Below are 14184 nucleotides of genomic sequence, written 5' to 3'. Positions count from 1 at the left end.
TATATATATAAATGAATGGATTGAGCGTTCGCTCTCGGTGGGGACAAATAAATTGAGAAGTATAGTTGTGTCAGTATAGCTGGACGAAGTAGTCAGTCTTCCACCCAACTTGTTTTCGTCCCTTCGTCTCGATGACAATGATATTCATTGGGTTGTTTTCGTTCAACGTGAATATAGCCAAATTAAAACAATTTGATGATAGACAATCAAAACTGTTCAAATTTTAAAAAAATATTTTAACAATCATAATTATGTTACGTTACTAAAGGCAGACAAAGACAATCTCGGTCGTCTCATATCTAGGGCAAAGGCTAATTGTTTTTATCCTTTCATTTTTGGGATGGGAAAAAAAATCATTAGACTATTTTTGTATAATGTGATATTAGACAAACAAAGATAATTTGTTGATTGACAATTATTATTATCACAATAAAATTTTGAAAGAAAGTTAAATCGTTTTAATAGCTATGGTTGTCTTTAGCATTTTATTCATGCATGGTTGTCATTTAATGACGGATAGGAACAAAGTTGCTAGGTTATTTTTGTTTGTCGAAGATAACAAATGGGGATCTTGCATCTTTTTTTTTTTCAATTCTTCTTCTTCTTTTTTTGATTTTTTTTGAAAAAAAAAAAAAAGAAAGAAAGACAACAACAACAAAAAAAAAAAAAAAAAAAAAAAAAAATTAATACACATATAAAACTAGTCAATGCTAAATCAATAAGTTATACTATTTGTTTGTTTAGAGCACCCCTTTAAAGCCCTTAAACAAAAAATAAAGACAGAAGTATCAAATAGGCTTATCTATTAGTGCGAAGTGCTTAATTCTCACCACGAACTAAATTAAAGTCTAATCAGTCATATTTACCCGTTAAATTTATTCGATTGACTTTTTTTGCAGGTTTTTAACAGGTTGCATATTCAATTATTAAAAAATAAAATAAAATAAAATTAAAAAAAAATCAGTCACCGGCTGTCCGGTGAGGACAGCCGATGGCTGCGTATTTCACAAACAGCCGTGGCTGTCTGTCCGGCGAGGACAGCCGGACAGCCACGACTGTCTGTGAAATACGCAGCCACCGACTGTCCTCGCCGGACAGCCAGTGGCTGAAATTCTTTTTTTTTTTTTTTTTTTTTTAACAATTGAATAGGCAACCTGTTAGCAACTTGAAAAAAATAATAATAATAATCGAACAAATTTAGCTGATAAGTGGCTGATTAAACTTTAATTTAGTTCGTGGTGGGAATTGAGCACTTCACAGTAGTAGATGAGTCTATTTGACACTTTGACCATAAATAAAACAAAACATACAAAAAAACTTAGATAACCCCGAGCACCATTCATTTAATTTATAGAGTTTATTTGATTTTTTCTATTTTGTTTTTAAATTACGAAAGTACATGAAACTTTTTCATTAACTTTTGTTGTATTAAGAAACTTTAACCAGGACTATGTGGTCCAATGGTACCCGGGTTGGACTTCCATTTGGAAGGTTGTAAGTTCGAGCCTCAGTGGAGGCATTATTAGCTCTTTGTGTTTCAGTAGGTTGAGAAAGTATATGAACAGATACTACAATGTAATAGAGCTAGTAGCATTCAAAAAAAAAAAAGAAACTTTATAAAAATGTCTATGAATGAATTTAAAAGAGTTTTAGAAATGTGTTTATGAAACATAGACTTTATAAATTGTTTGGTGTTAGTTTGGAAATATAACAATTAAATTCCATCAAAAGTTAATTCAAACATTTACTTAAAAATTTTAAAAAAAAAATTAAAAGAAAAAAAAAAGTCTAGCCATTCCTAATTTAGAATAACTTTTTCATATTTCAAAAATCACATTTTTAATTAACTCAAACTTTCTCAAGTTAAAGTAACACGTATCAAATATGATAATAATTTTTTTATTGAAAACATTTTTTTTTTATTTTTAAATTTGTCAAAAAATTAATACTTTTCTAACAAGCAAATACTAATTTTAGTCCACAGGTTTAATATCTATCAATTTTTATCTACGATTATTGTTTTAGTACCAATTTTCATCCACGACTATTGTTTTAGTGTCAAAATTCATCACATTGGTCATCATTTTGATTAATATATGCCGAAATATGAAATTATTAAGGGTATTTTCATCCTTTTCAAATTAAGATCCCAATTTGAACATGAATAAAGGATTTAAGCCTTAAGATTGATCACAATTCACAATTCGTATCCTCAAATTAAGGTAGGATAAGGAGGAGAAGTGTGAATTGAAATCGATCTTAGAGCTTAAATCTTATTATTCATGCTCAAATTGGGATCTTAAGGTGATAAAGGCGAAAATACCCTTAAAAATTTTATATTTTGGCATGTCTTAAACAAATGAGTCACCGGTGTGATAAATTTTGGCGCTAAAACAATTGTCGTGGATGAAAATTGGTACTAAAACAATAGTCGTGGATGAAAATTGGTAGAGATTAAACATGTGGACCAAAACTGTCATTCTGCTAATACTCATGGGACCAAAATTGGTATTTGCTCCTTTTCTATCTGTCAAGCAACCTCTCAAAGAGTATTTTGTTCAAAGGATATTTTGAGATAATATAACGCTTTTTAAAATCTCACTTAACTTAAGAATGTGAAAGGAATGAGTCCTATAAAAATTACCAAAAATGAATTAAAAACAAAATTTAAAAATCTCACATTTTATGCAATAATATCTTACATCGCTTAAAACGAAACAAAAAAAAAAAAAAGAAAAAAAAACTAATATTACTATAATTTTACATTCCCTAAAACCAAACAAAAGAATCTATTATTACTATAGTTACATTCTTAAAATTATGTGAAATAATATGAATCAAATACCTCTTAGAGTCTTAGGCCCTTTCAAAAAAAAAAGCCTCTTAGGCTTTTTTTTTTTTTTTTTTTTTTTTACATATAGAACAACATAGTTTTTACTAAAATTATCTTGAAAAAAAAAAAAAAAAAAAGATGGATAACTACCTAGGATAAGCCTATTAGTACGAGACAGCCAGACTGGTTTTGGTTTTGAGTGTACCCTAGAAATACTGAGGTCAGATGTGATGTATGCAAGTTCGTCATATTCCATGATTTTCTTTTCTTTTTATTTTTTTGGACTTTCTCTTTGTTTTATTTGATCTTAATTAGTTATTGGCTTCAATATATTATATTTACTCCTTGGCTCTTATGTTTTTGGACACAATTACAACTTGGACTTTACCTAAATTTATAGTACATTTTGGACTTTCCTAAAGATCCTTTTGACGCGGCAAAACATTATCGACAATCGCATTTTTTTTTCTTATTAAAACAACTAGTATTTTCACCCGTGCGATGCACGGAATGGAATTGTTGTAATATATTAAGAATATTTAAATCGATATATAATTATTTAAGAGTTAATTTCACCAGAGGTCGTTTATCTTTCCTGACAATTCCAAATTTAATCATAGACTATAGTTATTAATTATTACGATTTATTCTATGTTACAACTCTTACGTTAATATTCTTACTATTATTATTAACACTTAATTACTTTTAGATATTATTATTACCACTTATATTATTATTATATTATTATTATTATTATTAGTTTCTTTTCAAGTACTGTTAGTATATAATGGTCGTGAGGCACAATAATAATATAACCATAATTAAATATTCTTGTGAGGCGAGATGGCGAGACTTGGCGGCTAAGTAGTAACCGTCGGTAGTGAGTAGCAGCGAGGTTCTTCTCCGGCGAGTTGTGGGTACGGCGACGAGCATACGAGGCAGTAACTCCTTCCGGCGACGGACCAGTAAGGCAGATCTGGCGGTGCAGTAACAGATCCGGCGAGGTTGGGGCCTTAACTGGTGGTTTTTGGTTCCGGCGAAGCAGAGAGGGCAGCAGGTCGGCGAACCCTCCTATGGTAAATAGCAGTTGTAGTTGTAGATGGCGTGATGTAGAATTTGCACCTGTAAGTCCTCCCTTCCATATTGACCATAAATATCCTTCCCATCTCTCTCTCTCTCTCTCTCTCTCTCTCTCTCTGACCACAACTACTTGGTGCACAACCTCAAAAACACTGTTATTCTACCTGAAATTCATTGAAGTTTCAAGCTGAAAATGTGGAATCCACCGCTCCCCAAAAATCGCATTGTCTGAGGTGTTGGAATGGCCGGTGTTGACTTCCTGGCTGCTGTAGCTTCATTCCCCAACCCGGATGATAAAATTCGGAGCACCAGCTTTGAGGTTCAAGGAGGTGGTAACACTGACAATGCTTTGATAAAACCCGGATGATAAAATTTGTCTTGTTCTTAATCCAAGGATCATATCTAAGGTTGCTGATGACTCGCATGGCGAAAGAATACTTGATGAGCTTGAAAGGGATGGTGTTGATACATCTTTTATGGTGGTTTCCAAAGGAGGAAACTCACCATTCACATATGTCATTGTTGACAACCAAAAAAAAAAACTCGCACGTGCATTTTCACTCCAGGATATCCACCCATGATATCTGAGGGTCTACATACCCAAATCAAAATTGTCTTCAGCGCTTGGAGTAAATATTGTCTACTTAGATGGAAGGTTGCATGAGACTGCTTTGATTGTAGTGCAGGAGGCAAAGAGTAGGGGCATACCTATTATAGTTGATGCAGAAAGGTTAAGGGAGGGGTTGGGTGATATTCCTGACTTTGCTAGTTATGTAGTATGCTCGACAAAATTTCCACAGGCATGGACTAACACCCTTTCTATTCCAACTGCACTTGTTTCTATTATCTTGAGATTGATGTCAAATGTAAAATTCGTGATTGTTAGTTGGGTGAAGATGGTTTCTTAATGTTAGAAAGGACTGAAGCGGGTAACCTCAGTTTGAAGAAATGGATGTAGTAGTGACCAATGGATGGAGAAATACAAGGATTAGAACATAAAAAGATAGAAAAACCCTTCTAATTCACGGTCAACAAACGGCGTCATTGACGGAGGATCAACACTGTCCAACGATCAATAACAGTGGCTACTAAGTGGCAATTTTTATTATGGAGGATGAAAAGTGTCAATGCCCCAATAAGTCTAGGACCAAAAATGGCATTAACTCTTGTATTCCGTGAGTCACAAAAATAATATAACAATAATTAAATATTGTTCAATTCTATATTCTTCTAGGATTTCTATTACCATCATTAATTATTCCCAAATTTACCATAATTAAATAATTTGACCAATTATAAAGAAAGATTATTAAATAATGCACGGGACAATTGTTTAATTAAATATTTTAAAAATTCATTAATAAAACATAAGGTTCTCATAGTTTTTTCTTAGAAACTCTTTAATAAAGTATTTTTTTTTAGAAATTGGTGGGCCAAACCGCCTACGGCAATTTGCGGTGCATAGACCTCGAAAAAATACGCGATTTCAAAAAAACATTTGTCTAAAACGGACAACGGAGTCAAAAGTTATGCCTTGCCGAACTTTTGACACTTTACAACTTAGTGTCAAAAGTCAAAAGTTTTTAGGAGGAGAGATTTTTTTAGGAATTCGGCTGGAAGTTAAAATTTCAGGATTTTGTTTTTATATATAGTATAGATTGTATTACAGTATTTTATAATAATATGAGAATAGAATTTTAACGCAGAATTATTGTACGAATGGGAAAGTAGAAATCAATATATTTTATTAGGAGGAGAGATTTTTTAGGAATTGGGCGGGAAGTTAAAATTTCAGGATTTTGTTTTTATATATATTATAGAATTATAGATATAGATTATAGATTATAGATTGTATTACAGTATTTTATAATAATATGAGAATAGAATTTTAACGCAGAATTATTGTACGAATGGGAAAGTAGAAATCAATATATTTTATTAGGAGGAGAGATTTTTTAGGAATTGGGCGGGAAGTTAAAAATTCAGGATTTTGTTTTTATATATAGTATAGATTGTATTACAGTATTTTATAATAATATGAGAATAGAATTTTAACGCAGAATTATTGTACGAATGGGAAAGTAGAAATCAATATATTTTATTAGGATGAGAGATTTTTTAGGAATTGAGCGGGAAGTTAAAATTTCAGGATTTTGTTTTTATATATAGTATAGATTGTATTACAATATTTTATAATAATATGAGAATAGAATTTTAACGCAGAACTATTGTACGACTGGGAAAGTAGAAATCAATATATTTTATTAGGAGGAGAGATTTTTTAGGAATTGGGCGGGAAGTTAAAATTTCAGGATTTTGTTTTTATATAGAATATAGATTGTATTACAGTATTTTATAATAATATGAGAATAGAATTTTAACGCAGAATTATTGTACGAATGGGAAAGTAGAAATCAATATATTTTATTAGGAGGAGAGATTTTTTAGGAATTGGTCGGAAAGTTAAAAATTCAGGATTTTGTTTTTATATATAGTATAGATTGTATTACAGTATTTTATAATAATATGAGAATAGAATTTTAACGCAGAATTATTGTACGAATGGGAAAGTAGAAATCAATATATTTTATTAGGATGAGAGATTTTTTAGGAATTGAGCGGGAAGTTAAAATTTCAGGATTTTGTTTTTATATATAGTATAGATTGTATTACAGTATTTTATAATAATATGAGAATAGAATTTTAACGCAGAACTATTGTACGAATGGGAAAGTAGAAATCAATATATTTTATTAGGAGGAGAGATTTTTTAGGAATTGGGCGGAAAGTTAAAATTTTAGGATTTTGTTTTTATATATATAGTATAGATTGTATTACAGTATTTTATAATAATATGAGAATAGAATTTTAACGCAGAATTATTGTACGAATGAGAAAGTAGAAATCAATATATTTTATTAGGAGGAGAGATTTTTTAAAAATTGGGCGGGAAGTTAAAATTTCAGGATTTTGTTTTTATATAGAGTATAGATTGTATTACAGTATTTTATAATAATATCAGAATAGAATTTTAACGCAGAACTATTGTACGAATGGGAAAGTAGAAATCAATATATTTTATGAGGAGGAGATATTTTTTAGGAATTTGGCGGGAAGTTAAAAATTCAGGATTTTTTTTTTATATATAGTATAGATTCTATTACAGTATTTTATAATAATATGAGAATATAATTTTAACGCAAAATTATTGTACGAATGTGAATGTAGAAATCATTATATTTTATTAGGATGAGAGATTTTTTAGGAATTGGGCGGAAAGTTAAAATTTCAGGATTTTGTTTTTATATATAGTATAGATTGTATTACAGTATTTTATAATAATATTAGAATAGAATTTTAACGCAGAATTATTGTACGACTGGGAAAGAAGAAACCAATATATTTTATTACGAGGAGAGATTTTTTTGAAATTGGACAGGAAGTTAAAAATTCAGGATTTTGTTTTTATATATAGTATAGATTGTATTACAGTATTTTATAATAATATGAGAATATAATTTTAACGCAGAATTATTACTGTACGAATGGGAATGTAGAAATCAATATATTTTATTAGGATGAGAGATTTTTTATGAATTGGGCGGGAAGTTAAAATTTCAGAATTTTGTTTTTATATATAGTATAGATTGTATTACAGTATTTTATAATAATATGAGAATAGAATTTTAACGCAGAACTATTGTACGACTGGGAAAGTAGAAATCAATATATTTTATTAGGAGGAGAGATTTTTTAGGAATTGGGCGGGAAGTTAAAATTTCAGGATTTTGTTTTTATATAGAATATAGATTGTATTACAGTATTTTATAATAATATGAGAATAGAATTTTAACGCAGAATTATTGTACGAATGGGAAAGTAGAAATCAATATATTTTATTAGGAGTAGAGATTTTTTAGGAATTGGTCGGGAAGTTAAAAATTCAGAATTATGATTTTATATATAGTATGGATTGTATTACAGTATTTTATAATAATATCAGAATAGAATTTTAACGCAGAATTACTGTACGAATGGGAAAGTAGAAATCAACATATTTTGTTAGGAGGAGAGATATTTTAGGAATTGGGCGAGAAGTTAAAATTTTAGGATTTTGTTTTTATATATAGTATAGCTTGTATTACAGTATTTTATAATAATATCAGAATAGAATTTTAACGCAGAATTATTGTACGGATGGGAAAGTAGAAATCAATATATTTTATTAGGAGGAGAGATTTTTTAGGAATTGGGCGGGAAGTTAAAATTTCAGGATTTTGTTTTCATATATACTATGGATTGTATTACAGTATTTTATAATAATATCATAATAGAATTTTAACGCAGAATTATTGTACGAATGGGAAAGTAGAAATCAATATATTTTATTAGGAGGAGAGATTTTTTAGGAATTGGGCGGGAAGTTAAAATTTCAGGATTTGGTTCTTATATATATTATAGAATTATAGATATAGATTATAGATTATAGATTGTATTACAGTATTTTATAATAATATGAGAATAGAATTTTAACGCAGAATTATTGTACGAATGGGAAAGTAGAAATCAATATATTTTATTAGTAGGAGAGATTTTTTAGGAATTGGTCGGGAAGTTAAAAATTCAGGATTTTGTTTTTATATATAGTATAGATTGTATTACAGTATTTTATAATAATATGAGAATAGAATTTTAACGCAGAATTATTGTACGAATGGGAAAGTAGAAATCAATATATTTTATTAGGATGAGAGATTTTTTAGGAATTGAGCGGAAAGTTAAAATTTCAGGATTTTGTTTTTATATATAGTATAGATTGTATTACAGTATTTTATAATAATATGAGAATAGAATTTTAACGCAGAACTATTGTACGAATGGGAAAGTAGAAATCAATATATTTTATTAGGAGGAGAGATTTTTTAGGAATTGGGCGGAAAGTTAAAATTTTAGGATTTTGTTTTTATATATATAGTATAGATTGTATTACAGTATTTTATAATAATATGAGAATAGAATTTTAACGCAGAACTATTGTACGACTGGGAAAGTAGAAATCAATATATTTTATTAGGAGGAGAGATTTTTTAGGAATTGGGCGGGAAGTTAAAAATTCAGGATTTTGTTTTTATAGATAGTATAGATTGTATTACAGTATTTTATAATAATATGAGAATAGAATTTTAACGCAGAATTATTGTACGAATGGGAAAGTAGAAATCAATATATTTTATTAGGATGAGAGATTTTTTAGGAATTGAGCGGGAAGTTAAAATTTCAGGATTTTGTTTTTATATATAGTATAGATTGTATTACAATATTTTATAATAATATGAGAATAGAATTTTAACGCAGAACTATTGTACGACTGGGAAAGTAGAAATCAATATATTTTATTAGGAGGAGAGATTTTTTAGGAATTGGGCGGGAAGTTAAAATTTCAGGATTTTTTTTTTTATATAGAATATAGATTGTATTACAGTATTTTATAATAATATGAGAATAGAATTTTAACGCAGAATTATTGTACGAATGGGAAAGTAGAAATCAATATATTTTATTAGGAGGAGAGATTTTTTAGGAATTGGGCGGGAAGTTAAAATTTCAGGATTTTGTTTTCATATATAGTATAGATTGTATTACAGTATTTTATAATAATATGAGAATAGAATTTTAACGCAGAATTATTGTACGAATGGGAAAGTAGAAATCAATATATTTTATTAGGATGAGAGATTTTTTAGGAATTGAGCGGGAAGTTAAAATTTCAGGATTTTGTTTTTATATATAGTATAGATTGTATTACAGTATTTTATAATAATATGAGAATAGAATTTTAACGCAGAACTATTGTACGAATGGGAAAGTAGAAATCAATATATTTTATTAGGAGGAGAGATTTTTTAGGAATTGGGCGGAAAGTTAAAATTTTAGGATTTTGTTTTTATATATATAGTATAGATTGTATTACAGTAATTTATAATAATATGAGAATAGAATTTTAACGCAGAATTATTGTACGAATGAGAAAGTAGAAATCAATATATTTTATTAGGAGGAGAGATTTTTTAAAAATTAGGCGGGAAGTTAAAATTTCAGGATTCTGTTTTTATATAGAGTATAGATTGTATTACAGTATTTTATAATAATATCAGAATAGAATTTTAATGCAGAACTATTGTACGAATGGGATAGTAGAAATCAATATATTTTATGAGGAGGAGATATTTTTTAGGAATTTGGCGGGAAGTTAAAAATTCAGGATTTTGTTTTTATATATAGTATAGATTCTATTACAGTATTTTATAATAATATGAGAATATAATTTTAACGCAGAATTATTGTACGAATGGGAAAGAAGAAACCAATATATTTTATTACGAGGAGAGATTTTTTTGAAATTGGGCAGGAAGTTAAAAATTCAGGATTTTGTTTTTATATATAGTATAGATTGTATTACAGTATTTTATAATAATATGAGAATATAATTTTAACGCAGAATTATTATTGTACGAATGGGAATGTAGAAATCAATATATTTTATTAGGATGAGTGATTTTTTATGAATTGGGCGGGAAGTTAAAATTTCAGGATTTTGTTTTTATATATAGTATAGATTGTATTACAGTATTTTATAATAATATGAGAATAGAATTTTAACGCAGAATTATTGTACGAATGAGAAAGTAGAAATCAATATATTTTATTAGGAGGAGAGATTTTTTAAAAATTGGGCGGGAAGTTAAAATTTCAGGATTTTGTTTTTATATAGAGTATAGATTGTATTACAGTATTTTATAATAATATCAGAATAGAATTTTAACGCAGAACTATTGTACGAATGGGAAAGTAGAAATCAATATATTTTATGAGGAGGAGATATTTTTTAGGAATTTGGCGGGAAGTTAAAAATTCAGGATTTTGTTTTTATATATAGTATAGATTCTATTACAGTATTTTATAATAATATGAGAATATAATTTTAACGCAGAATTATTGTACGAATGGGAATGTAGAAATCATTATATTTTATTAGGATGAGAGATTTTTTAGGAATTGGGCGGAAAGTTAAAATTTCAGGATTTTGTTTTTATGTATAGTATAGATTGTATTACAGTATTTTATAATAATATGAGAATAGAATTTTAACGCAGAATTATTGTACGAATGGGAAAGAAGAAACCAATATATTTTATTACGAGGAGAGATTTTTTTGAAATTGGGCAGGAAGTTAAAAATTCAGGATTTTGTTTTTATATATAGTATAGATTGTATTACAGTATTTTATAATAATATGAGAATATAATTTTAACGCAGAATTATTATTGTACGAATGGGAAAGTAGAAATCAATATATTTTATTAGGATGAGAGATTTTTTAGGAATTGAGCGGAAAGTTAAAATTTCAGGATTTTGTTTTTATATATAGTATAGATTGTATTACAGTATTTTATAATAATATGAGAATAGAATTTTAACGCAGAACTATTGTACGAATGGGATAGTAGAAATCAATATATTTTATGAGGAGGAGATATTTTTTAGGAATTTGGCGGGAAGTTAAAAATTCAGGATTTTGTTTTTATATATAGTATAGATTCTATTACAGTATTTTATAATAATATGAGAATAGAATTTTAACGCAGAATTATTGTACGAATGGGAAAGAAGAAACCAATATATTTTATTACGAGGAGAGATTTTTTTGAAATTGGGCAGGAAGTTAAAAATTCAGGATTTTGTTTTTATATATAGTATAGATTGTATTACAGTATTTTATAATAATATGAGAATATAATTTTAACGCAGAATTATTATTGTACGAATGGGAATGTAGAAATCAATATATTTTATTAGGATGAGTGATTTTTTATGAATTGGGCGGGAAGTTAAAATTTCAGGATTTTGTTTTTATATATAGTATAGATTGTATTACAGTACTTTATAATAATATGAGAATAGAATTTTAACGCAGAATTATTGTACGAATGAGAAAGTAGAAATCAATATATTTTATTAGGAGGAGAGATTTTTTAAAAATTGGGCGGGAAGTTAAAATTTCAGGATTTTGTTTTTATATAGAGTATAGATTGTATTACAGTATTTTATAATAATATGAGAATAGAATTTTAACGCAGAACTATTGTACGAATGGGAAAGTAGAAATCAATATATTTTATGAGGAGGAGATATTTTTTAGGAATTTGGCGGGAAGTTAAAAATTCAGGATTTTGTTTTTATATATAGTATAGATTCTATTACAGTATTTTATAATAATATGAGAATATAATTTTAACGCAGAATTATTGTACGAATGGGAATGTAGAAATCATTATATTTTATTAGGATGAGAGATTTTTTAGGAATTGGGCGGAAAGTTAAAATTTCAGGATTTTGTTTTTATGTATAGTATAGATTGTATTACAGTATTTTATAATAATATGAGAATAGAATTTTAGCGCAGAATTATTGTACGAATGGGAAAGAAGAAACCAATATATTTTATTACGAGGAGAGATTTTTTTGAAATTGGGCAGGAAGTTAAAAATTCAGGATTTTGTTTTTATATATAGTATAGATTGTATTACAGTATTTTATAATAATATGAGAATATAATTTTAACGCAGAATTATTATTGTACGAATGGGAAAGTAGAAATCAATATATTTTATTAGGATGAGAGATTTTTTAGGAATTGAGCGGAAAGTTAAAATTTCAGGATTTTGTTTTTATATATAGTATAGATTGTATTACAGTATTTTATAATAATATGAGAATAGAATTTTAACGCAGAACTATTGTACGAATGGGAAAGTAGAAATCAATATATTTTATTAGGAGGAGAGATTTTTTAGGAATTGGGCGGAAAGTTAAAATTTTAGGATTTTGTTTTTATATATATAGTATAGATTGTATTACAGTATTTTATAATAATATTAGAATAGAATTTTAACGCAGAACTATTGTACGACTGGGAAAGTAGAAATCAATATATTTTATTAGGAGGAGAGATTTTTTAGGAATTGGGCGGGAAGTTAAAAATTCAGGATTTCGTTTTTATATATAGTATAGATTGTATTACAGTATTTTATAATAATATGAGAATAGAATTTTAACGCAGAATTATTGTACGAATGGGAAAGTAGAAATCAATATATTTTATTAGGATGAGAGATTTTTTAGGAATTGAGCGGGAAGTTAAAATTTCAGGATTTTGTTTTTATATATAGTATAGATTGTATTACAATATTTTATAATAATATGAGAATAGAATTTTAACGCAGAACTATTGTACGACTGGGAAAGTAGAAATCAATATATTTTATTAGGAGGAGAGATTTTTTAGGAATTGGGCGGGAAGTTAAAATTTCAGGATTTTGTTTTTATATAGAATATAGATTGTATTACAGTATTTTATAATAATATGAGAATAGAATTTTAACGCAGAATTATTGTACGAATGGGAAAGTAGAAATCAATATATTTTATTAGGAGGAGAGATTTTTTAGGAATTGGTCGGGAAGTTAAAAATTCAGGATTTTGTTTTTATATATAGTATAGATTGTATTACAATATTTTATAATAATATGAGAATAGAATTTTAACGCAGAACTATTGTACGAATGGGAAAGTAGAAATCAATATATTTTATTAGGATGAGAGATTTTTTAGGAATTGAGCGGGAAGTTAAAATTTCAGGATTTTGTTTTTATATATAGTATAGATTGTATTACAGTATTTTATAATAATATGAGAATAGAATTTTAACGCAGAACTATTGTACGAATGGGAAAGTAGAAATCAATATATTTTATTAGGAGGAGAGATTTTTTAGGAATTGGGCGGAAAGTTAAAATTTTAGGATTTTGTTTTTATATATATAGTATAGATTGTATTACAGTAATTTATAATAATATGAGAATAGAATTTTAACGCAGAATTATTGTACGAATGAGAAAGTAGAAATCAATATATTTTATTAGGAGGAGAGATTTTTTAAAAATTAGGCGGGAAGTTAAAATTTCAGGATTCTGTTTTTATATAGAGTATAGATTGTATTACAGTATTTTATAATAATATCAGAATAGAATTTTAACGCAGAACTATTGTACGAATGGGATAGTAGAAATCAATATATTTTATGAGGAGGAGATATTTTTTAGGAATTTGGCGGGAAGTTAAAAATTCAGGATTTTGTTTTTATATATAGTATAGATTCTATTACAGTATTTTATTATAATATGAGAATATAATTTTAACGCAGAATTAT

Source organism: Ipomoea nil, unplaced genomic scaffold, assembly GCF_001879475.1.
Source record: "Ipomoea nil cultivar Tokyo-kokei standard unplaced genomic scaffold, Asagao_1.1 scaffold0706, whole genome shotgun sequence".
NCBI lineage: Eukaryota > Viridiplantae > Streptophyta > Magnoliopsida > Solanales > Convolvulaceae > Ipomoea > Ipomoea nil.
The sequence above is the reverse complement of the archived record's forward strand: the minus strand, read 5'-3'. Positions refer to the sequence as shown.